The sequence below is a fragment of the Schistocerca gregaria genome, chromosome 3 (genome assembly GCF_023897955.1).
Source record: "Schistocerca gregaria isolate iqSchGreg1 chromosome 3, iqSchGreg1.2, whole genome shotgun sequence".
Taxonomy (NCBI): domain Eukaryota; kingdom Metazoa; phylum Arthropoda; class Insecta; order Orthoptera; family Acrididae; genus Schistocerca; species Schistocerca gregaria.
The window spans coordinates 419,914,707-419,926,016 of record NC_064922.1 but is presented as its reverse complement, the minus strand read 5'-3'; positions in this window follow the sequence as shown (position 1 = coordinate 419,926,016).

Genomic DNA, 11,310 nt, shown 5'->3' with positions numbered 1-11,310 from the left:
TCCGTTGTGATTGATCATCTTTGCTGTGAGTGATGCTGTATGCTGTCAGGCAATCACAGACAAGTGCGCTAAATCACTGCATCCTCCATCTAATATAGGTGGCCGTGGCTAAGCAGTAACGGGCTATTAGACAAAACAATAACAACATGTATGGTAGTGATGTTTATGCATTTGTATAAGTGATCCGTTGCTTATTAGTGCTATGTGAATGTGGGTATTTACTTATTGGAGGCTTAATACGATCTTTTCCTTCTTTTTCTTATAAAGTGTCTGATGTGCGGTTTCTGGTTTTGGAACCCCATAATTTTTTTGCGTTTGTCTAAGTATCGTCATCGATCTTCAAAGCATATTAATGATATAACCAAAAATGTAATAAATTTGGTGTTACGAGGCTACATTGTTGTTTGATTACGTTAATTAGAGTAAACCCAACCGCACCAAATATGATTAACATTGTAAAATGATGGAACCGATCAAAAATAAGTACAGTATTGTTTGCAGTGGTAGGATACTGAAATTCATTTAGCTGTTAGTGAAATGGGAAAAGATAGGGGCACAGTGTCCAGACAGAAATGCACACATTCCTCGGTAGCAACTCTAGTGTAGCAACAGAGAAACATTAGTTGACACGTAAATCAACACCAAATTATAGCTTAGGCACACGGAAGTGAATTTCCAGTAAACCTGTGTCATAAACGAAGTCATAGGAAATGTTTTCTGCGGTATAATGATTTGGGACTTTACCATCAAAATGGTTTTGTTTTTCACTACGCAGAACGAAAAACATGTAAGTAAGGAGTGTCAATAGATTCCCGATGTTTTGGATGCACGCAAGTTATGTACAATTTATCACAATACAAACCAGACAGAAAATGAACTGTATAATTTTGACCGTATGATAATTTGGTCGATTGGACGTTAAAGCCGAATCTTCTGTCTTTCTTTATCTTATTTACTATTTCGAACTGTTATTAGTCTGTCTCACATGGGATGTAAATAACTGATTTAAATTTTTTTTGCGGTCTTCACAACTGAACTATGACACTGTAGGGTATTTGTAGATAATATGGGCAACTCACAACAGAAGACCACATAGCAATTGAGGGATTAAACCTGATTTGGGTGACTCATAACAGAAGTCCCCATAGCAATTGAGGGATTGAACCTGCTTTTGAAATCTCATCAGTTAGATTACACATAGGGACTCTTGAATAAATATTTTCAATTGGTCTAGTGGTATAACCATACAGAAACAGCACCTTCAAATAAAAGATTTTTGTGTCAGTATTGAAGGGCACTGGCAGGTAGTGTAAGTTGATTGATTCATTGACTATTACTTGGATCTGTTTGACTGCTTCATGTGCAGTCTGTGTGTACTTGTAATATAGGACAAGTCATCATAAAATCTCTTAATATTCAACCTAAGCTATGTATTACAGTTCAAAACAAATTTGGGAAATATGATAGTAATACCACACAGACATTAACCCCATATTTATATTTAGTTCTCGAAGTTATTTAAATTACTTTAAATCAGGAAACTACAGCATAGTTTAAATAATTTTACATTTAGCTGTTGATTTATATTGAAGTACAAAAATTATTTTCATAGACAGATAAAAACAGTTCACACATAATAATAATAATAACTTATTCCCCATTATTTACAAACTTCTTTACACATTAAAACTCAATTTGCATTAAGTAATTCTTAAGGAGTTTCAGGGACATTGCTGTCATACAGTTGCATACATTCATAGGCAGACCTTATCCATAGGGTTTCTGAGTATCAAAGATCCAACTAAATCAAATATAGAAGCATTATTTAATTAGGAAGACTTAATGGAGCACTGAGTTATAACTTCAATTGCACAATCACCAGGTAAAACACAGGAATACTCAAAAGCAATTATTCTGGCCAAGAAGGAGTTTCCTTAAATCATGTTCCTTAAAAACTTACTTATTCGATAATAACATTAATAGTAACACCATTCAGTTATCTCCTTCCAGGGATTTCCTTTTTATTAATACGTAACTTAAAAACAAAATACCGAAAGGATACAGTGTTACACACCACATAGGCTCATAGACAGGCACTTGTAAAATAATGCTAGAAATATCTAATCTTTTGGGCAAATTCCTCTTTCAGAAATAGAAAGAAGACACACACATTACGGTCACTATCTCTGGTTGCTAAGGCCTCACAGCTACTGACATGAGCAGCAGTCTAGCTGGGGTGGGTAGTGGGGACGAGGAGGAGGCATAGGGGTTTAGATAACAGGGTAGGTGAAGGGAAATGCCTGTGGGAGCATGCAGGGATGTGGTGGGGACAGGATAGGGGTGTGAGGTGCAGCATTGGGAGGCTGTGGTGAGGGAGGCAGAGAAAAGGGGAGGTGGCAGCTGCAGAAAGAATCTCTGCTCTTGTGGACCAACACTTTCTTGAACCTGTAACCTACCCTCCTATATAAAAGACACCTGTTTCATCCATCAACTCTCTGCAGTTCCTGTTTCTTTACCACCCGTCATTCTGCCCATAGCTGTCTATGCCGCCATCCTCTACATTAATATCCCCAAAGCCCATTGCTTTGTCACTATTCAACACTACCTTTCCCAGTGCACAACTGAGTCCAAACCTGCAACCTCCTTTCCAGTCACCATGATCAACTATGTCTTCACCCATTGTTACTTCTCCTGTGAAGGCATCACCTACAAACAAATTCTTGGAACAGCAATGGATAGCCATTAACCTATTCATGGTCCATTTAGAGAAATCCTCCCTAACCACCTAAAATCTCATATCCCTCACCTGCTTCAGATTCGTTGAAGAGATGTTCATGATCTGCAGCAAGTGTGTGGACATATTGTCCACATTCCTCCAGGACCTCAATACAATGTCCTCCATTTGCTTCACCTGGTCCTCAGCACAACAAGCCACCTTCCTCGATATCAACCTCCCCCTCAGCAACATGAATGTGCCCTTCACTGCTTGAGGAGAAGTCATGTCCATCATAAATCTTTAAAATAATTTTAAAAAATCTGCTGGTCATGATAAAATATCAACAAAATTAAAGAGTGTGCTTCTGAGTTTAGAAACTTGTTAAGTCTGTGTAACCAGACGTTTATCAGCAGAACATTTCATGATCTGTTGAAATAGACTGAAGTTAAGCTTTGTTTGAGGAAGGAGATAAACAAATACTATCAAATTTCCATCCAATTTAAGTTTTGCTATAATTCTCAAAAAATTGAGAAAAGGTGAATATATTCACCTTTTTAACCATATGACAACACACAATATATTATGAAAGTTACACTTTGGATTTCTCAAGATTTGCGATATTGAAAAGGCTATCTACGTATACAGCGAGAATGTACTTAATTCATTAAACAATAAACTGTGGACCACTGGTATATTTTGTGATCTGTCAAAGGCAATGTCTTTTTAAGTAAATTAGAATGTTATGGTGTAACAGAAAATGCTGCAAAATGGTTCAGATCCTTTATATGTGACAGGAAACAAATGGTGGTCATTAGAAGAGAGGCATAAATCAGGCATCATCCAAATGTGAACTAATTTCATTTGGTGACCAATAAGTTTCCATTGTAGCGCACTTTTTACTGTGTATATCAGTGCTTTCTCATCTGTAACATTACCAGATGTCAAGTTTTGTTTGCAGCTGATACAAACATTGCAGTAAATAGGAAATCAATTGTACTCTTAGATAGATCAGTTAATTAAATTTTCAATGATGTTAATAAATGGTCCACAGCAAATGTTTTGTCACTAAACTTTGAAAAAACACACTACATGCAGTTTAGAACTTGTAAGATGTTTCTTGCTAGTATAAGTCTCAAATATGATGACAAAGAGAAATAGTTGACAGTGTTGAACACTTGGGATTATGGCTTGATAATAAATTCAGTTGGGAGGAGTATACCACAGAACTGATCAAGTGTCTAAACATATCTCTTTGTTTTGTAAAGGAAAACCTCATCCATAGTAGGTTGTAATATTTTTTATTATGTATATATTATCGTTTACTGTGGACTATATTTCCCCTTATGAAATTTTTAGAGGTTGTGGCCAGGCACAAAAACAAAATTGTATATCTTTATGTGCAATGCAAATGTTGTCAGCCTATATAAAAATAAAAAAAAAACTATGCTAGGCTATGCTTACTTTCATTCCATAGTGTCATATTGGATTATTTTTGGGGTAACTCATCAAGTCAAACTAAAGTTTTCTGGGTCCAAAAATGTATAGGCCTAATGTGAATTATATGTTGTGTGTACTTGAGAACAGCCTGTGTAGGGAGTTGGAGATGTTAATTGCTGCTTCCTAAATATGTATACCCTTATGAAATTTGTCATTAAAATGTATGCCTTTTTCAAACCAATGGTTAGTGCATCTAATTAATACTGTAACTAATAATAATCTTCACAAAGACTGGAAGTTATTTATTTTGGTCTAAAAATTGTCTGTTATTCAAGAAAACACATTTTCAATGACATGCCGGCAGCCATAAAATATTTAAGTTCTAATAAAGTTCAGTTTAGGAGGAGACATCAGAATTTAATAATGACCAACTTCTTCTGCTCTGTTGAAGAATTTCATAGTAGAACCAACTGATATGTATTTGTTACTAGTAATATCAAATATTTCAAGTGTTAGTATAGACTGGCTTCTATCATTGTAAGTAAGTGTTGTAAAATGATTTTTCTGTTTGATGATCATGGTTACAATAGCCTAAGATTTATCATATTCATCTCAGTGTACTGAACACTTACATGTTTTCTTGCAAGGTATTTATTACCTTTTAACCCTAGCAATACCAAGTCATTTTCGATTACACGCATAACAAAATGTGGGAGGGAGAGGTTCCTTCATGCCCACAAAAAATTTAAAAAGTAACAAAATTCATTAATTGTTGTTGAATTATCTTAACAATCTACTTTTTAAAGAGGTATTGATGTGTTCATGGGGTCTAGAACCTGAAAATACGTTTTAGCACATCTTAGCAATATTAGTGCACTTCCAATAACATGCTCTACTGCCTTCATGACCACAAAAAAATTTGAAAATTCAGATCTTGTTACTGTTAACTTTTACTCTCAACATACTTTTTTTTTAAAGATATATGGACATGTAAGGCTCTGAACCTCAAAATATTGAACACAACATTCTTCGGGGAAAGTGACATCAGCTTGCTTAAATTTTTGGGTTACGTTTAGCTCAAAAATTTGAAACATGTATGGAATCTGGTAGAAAAATTCTAAAAACAGTAAACATTTTTCTTTCAAAATTTAAAAATAAAAAGTAACTGACTACATTACAATATTTTCAAAAGATGAAAATAAAGTAACCTCACCCCCAACACATGGTACAGCAAGGTTTAAGTGAAAATGTTTCAGATTTTTTTGACATATTCCGAATTAATGTGCATATCATCACTTGCGGAGTCCGTGGGAGGTACATTATCACATTCGTTTGTAATTAGTGTGTTTTTCTGACATGGTCTACATTCAGGAACACCACCTCACAATGGGTGTATTGGAACGAAAAGTACTTCTAATGTAATCTTCCACCTACCATAGTCTTGGCACTGGCTTATCTCACCCCATCAAAGGTAGTACCACTTGAAAGCAGGCATGTGGTCTACAAACCTAGGTTCAATCACTGAGCTACTTTCTACGTGTACATGACAACTAACAAGCTGTCTGTCCACATGTATAGACACTGCCAAACTGTTTCTTCTGCCATTCCCAGCTTCTAGTAGACTTGTCCAGCAGCATACTGATTCAACATGATACCAGATGTGAAGTCACTGGCATCATTGGCCATCCTCTCCTGGAAGTGCAACACAACCTCACTACATCTTCTCCACTCGACACACAGAAGCATTTCTCAATGGATAACCATTATCGTCATCTACTTAACTGAATCAACTCACTCACTAAAAATCAACAAAATCAGCTTCTTTACTTTGAGATCTGACTAGAGTCTCTGCGCTTCAAACACAAGAATGAAACAATATTACTCGCAACCCAAAAACTGTCTGAGGAACTCGCCACAGCATGACATCCTTTAACAATGAGTCAGCCATGCTGATGCAACACCCTTCTGATGTGTATACAGCAGCTTCTGAGAAACCACCAACACCTACACAGCCTTCACATACCAGCAAGGTTAGTAACATACCACACACTCAAATGTTTCCCCACTCCCACCCCGAAGCCCGAGCGTCAACCAACCTTGATTTCTCTTCAAATGATATTCACCCAGTGCACCATCAGAAATGGAACAGTGCACCAGGTCTCAACCATGTGTGACAAGATGGTATTCTATTTAATTTACCCTTCTCCTCTTGCTTATCTCAGTGATATCCTTATTTTTCCCCAAGGTAATGACATCTGCAACTCTCACCTCAAACAAGTTTTCAGTGTGCTTACTGCAAATGGCGTGATAATTAATTAGAAAAATAGCAAACTCCGACAACCTGAAGTTATTTTTCTTGGTCCATATTATCAACCCTGTAGGCTTATGCCCTACACCACAATGAACAGAACTCATTCGCCACCTACTGCCCCTACAAGACTACCAAGAATTGTGCCGATTTCTAAGGATGATCAATTTCTATTGGTGTCACCTCCTGCAGCGAGCCACCATTCAGGCCCTACTCACAGAGGCCCTCAAAGGGAAAAACACTAACAGTAAATGGAAGCTGACATAGACAACTGACCTGCAACAGACCATCAACTAGTTCAATGACTGCCTCACTCAGGCAATGACACTGGCACACCCACTTCCACATGCACAGTCAACCACAGTGTTGGATGATAGTGGCTTCATTATTTGTATGGTCCTCCAGCAGAAAGTAGGAGGCATACAGCAACCACTCCGACTTTTTCACACAAAAACTGAATCTTTCTCAAAGCGAATGGTTTGCCTTTGACTGTGAACTCCTTATAGTCTATGAGGCAAATCCATACAGATCACGGAGCACTGGCAGACTCAATACATAATACATTGAAAGACTTGTGCTCCAGATTTTTCCACCACGTAGGTTATATTGGACAATTTAAAATAAATGTACATTACCTGGAAGGTCCATTTGTACCTCAACTGTTTTTTAGAAGACCGTTTACGACCAGCCACACGGCTTGTGCTTGTCATATGCTGGCATTCAACTAATGACACACCTCATTGCAGATCATTTTGTGTGATCGAACATCAAGAAAGATTGCAAGGAGTGGACATGCAAGTCCATATCTTGTTGAAAAAGCGTAGTGTTACGCCGTGTACAACCAACCCTCTGACGGTTCCACCATATGCACGTGACCTGGTGGGTCCACTCCTTGAATCTATACATCCTTTCAATCACTGACTGCATAACATGGTGGGTAGAAACCATTACTCTTTGAGATATGTCTGCAGATCAACAGCGAGAGACTTACTTGACATTGGATTTTCTAGTATGAGTGTCTAATGTCCATAACCACCAACCGAGGCTGACAGTTTGACTCTGCCCTATTCAGTGAACTATGTAACATCCGTCACACTCACCATCATCAAACCATTGCTTACCCCCTCAAAGTAACAGCCTTGTGGAACAATGGTATTGCACACTAGAACCCATCCTTATATGTCATGGTGGTAACTGGACAGAAATGGTACTATAAGGCATATGCACTGCCCACAAAAACAATCACCATGCCTCCCTCACTGAAGTTCTGTACGGCAAGTCACTCGCTCTTCCTGTCGACTTCATGCTACAAGTGCCTCTGACGGAAACCTCCGAACTTCCCGCCCTCATCATTAGTGCAAAAGAACATGTTTCTTCTCTTGAGATCCTACCTTCACAACCCCACAGCATCCCTGTAATTTTCCTCCATATGGCACTAGTAGTTTGCAAGCATGTCACACTTTATGACGATACAAGTTGGCTCACTTTACGTCCTCCTTAAAACAGGTCCACCCAATGTTCTAAAATGTAGCACGCCTCTATAAGCTGTGTCAGTGCTTCAGGATGACCTGTCTACCAACTATACCTTCCACCATCCAACATGGCAACTCAACCAGACACACTGTGGCCATCAGTGATTTTGTACTGCAACTTGACCCCAAAGACTTTCATCCCAATGACATTTTTGTCAAATTACTCAATAAATTCCTGGTCATCAAAGACCAACATCCCGAATGCGATGCTGGGAACGGTTTCATCAGCTGGCATTTCACATGTTCGTACAAACTGCCCAGTGATGTGGACAGGGCAGCCATCAAATCACAGCTGTCCCCCAACATTTTTCTCACAACCATTGCCCCCAGAACATCACATCCCTCTGCCATCACAATCGAGAAACACAAAGAACATTCCTTGCAATCTGGCCCCATCAGAATGCCCCCAAAAATTGGCATTCCACAACAGTTTTGCCATGGCCAGATCAATGCCCACCCACATACGTGCAAGATTATCACCTTAATGCTGTGCAACAGTAGCCAGACCATGGTACCTCTGTCACATCTAGTGCAGATGCTGCTGTGTTCAATGCCCACAAAACATCAGCCACTACCATCACACATACGCCATATTACTGCACCGCCATCAGACCACAGCACTCACCTTCCCCCACCCCAGTACTCCACACAATGGGACAATGGCGGAAAGGGGCGGGGGTGGGGGGGGGATAGGCTCTGTGCGGACACCATGTTATATAACCGCACTGACAACTGATCTTGCTTCACTAGGGATTATCTGTGGTGTTGACTGTGTAATTAGTGCACTCTTTGGTTTTAGATCAAGCAGACATGCTTTCTTGCTGTGTACTCTTTGAGCAGAATACAGCTTTTATTCCGTGCCATATCATGTTGTATGTATTTTGCACTGTATTCTACTGTATGGATCTACAAATTAAATAATTTCTCATTGGGCATAGGCCCAAATACCCTTAGAAGTTGGTCGGGGGGAGGGGGTTTGGGGGAATGGAATATAGCTTAACAAAAGGAGAGTCCTCCACTGACAAATTGGTAAAATTTGGTGTTGCTTAAAGTAGTTTTTGGTAACTGTTTTGGAGTTCAGGGTAAAAATAAATAAATAAATTACATAAACAATAGAAAAGGTTAACTTAAAACTGAAAACAAATGTTTTCATTAATTTTCTGGATACAGAAGATGATATGAATGTAAAAACTTGAACTTGATATGAATATTAAAAAAATTCTGTTACAAAATTCACTCGTTTTTTTCCGTCTTCTGCCCAATTTGTCATGCTCATTCATCTCTGTTTCTTTTACTGAATACATCAATGATATTTTCAATATCCATATCTCTTTCTTTATGGATATTTGCAAGAGCCAATCCATTTAGTCTCACCCGCCCCATTGTGTTACACAAATAAGTCTTTATTTGTGTCAAAGTTGAGGAGCTTTGTTCAGGAGTGCTTGCAGTGATAGGTATAGTACCAAATATTAGAAGTAAAGTATATGCATTTGGGAAAGCTGCTTGTCACAGTTCTTTAAATCTTCAGTTGCTGTTTCAGGTCTTTTACTTTCATCAATCCACTTTTTATTCCGTAGTTTCAGCTCTCCTTCTGAATCTGTTGAAGTAATATATTCGCTGATTTCTGATGTCATTTTATCCAGTGTAATATGATACTCCATTGGGGGGAGGGGGACTACAGCTCCCATAACTGCCCCCCCCCCCCCCTTGCCACCGCCCCTGGCTGTAAGAATATTACCTGGTGTTCATCCTCAACTTCTTGTAGGCAACTGTTTGCAAAATTAGACATAGTGTAAACAACTTTGCATTAACCTCTTATGAGATTTCTTAAATTATGAAAAATCAGGCACAGTTTGTAAATAGTGGTGGCATTCATAAATGTAACACTAGGAACACAAAAGGCCTCCACTATCCATAACTTTACTTTTGTAAAGAAAGGAGAAAAGCTTGCAGCCATAAATATATTTGACTGCCTTCCCTGTGAATTAAAGATGCTAGCACATAATGAATTTTTGAAAAACGAACTGAAATTATTTCTACTTGACAACTACCTCTAGTCCACAGCTGAATATCTGAGTATGTATGTGGTTGGCTTTCATTGATAAGATGTCGTTATAGTTTGATACACTGATGGAAAAAACAACAACACCAAACAGTAATTAATGTAGTGTGATGAAATTTCAGGTATACACTAGTTTAAGTAACATATTCAAGTGATTAACATTGCTAGATCACAGGTTGATGTAAGCACGAGGTAAGCCATTGCGAATGTAAAATTCTGATACATTAATAACCAGTGTAACTGCAGGAATACTGAATACAAGCATGCAAATGTGCATGCATTGTGTTGTACAGCTACCAAATATCAGTTCCATGCCTGTTGCACTTGGTCAGTCAGTACAGGGATGGTTAATACTGTTTCTGGATGATGCTGGAGTTGTCATCTGATGTTGACCCATATGTGCTCGACAAGTGACACATATGGTGATCAAGCACATCAAGGCAACATGTAGTCACTCTGTAGAGCATGTTGGGTCACAACAGCAGTTTGTGGGGTGAGCATTATCCTGTTGGAAAACACCCCCTGGAATGCTGTTCCTGAATGGTGGCACAACAGGTCAAATCATAAGACTGATGTACAGTTTTGCAGTCAGGGTGCAGGAGCTGTCATACAAAATCACACACCAGACCATAACTCCAGATGCAGGTCCAGTATGTTTAGCATGCTGGGAGGTGTGTTGCGAGATCTCAACAGGACACCTTCTAACCAGCAGTTGGCCATTAATTGCACTGAGGCAGAACCAACTTTTATCAGAAAAGACAACACTCTGCTCTCCAATGAGATCTTGCTTGATGCCACTGAAGCCACAAGTGATGGTTTCTTGGAGGCAGTGGAATGCATGCTACAGGGAGTCTGACTCAGAGCTGACCATGAAATAACTGACTTTTACCAGTTCATTGTGTCACTGTAGTGCCAACTGCTGGTCAGATTGCTGCTGCAGATGCGGTACAATGAACTAGAACCAGACACTAAACATGATGGTCTTCCTTCTCAGTAGTGCCACTTGGACATCCAGAGCCTGGTCTTCCTGCAACCATACCTTCTTGTGACTAACACTGCCAGCAAGGACGTACAGTGGCTACTTTCATGTCACATCTTTCTGAAATACTGCAGAAGGAACATCCAGCTTCTCGTAGCTGTATTATACGACCTCATTGAAACTGTGATGTTCTTTTTTTTTTCCATCCAATCTCAAAGGTAGCTGCTACTTACTACTGTCACAGCATGTATTTAAATCAGATCTGATTTGCGTCTT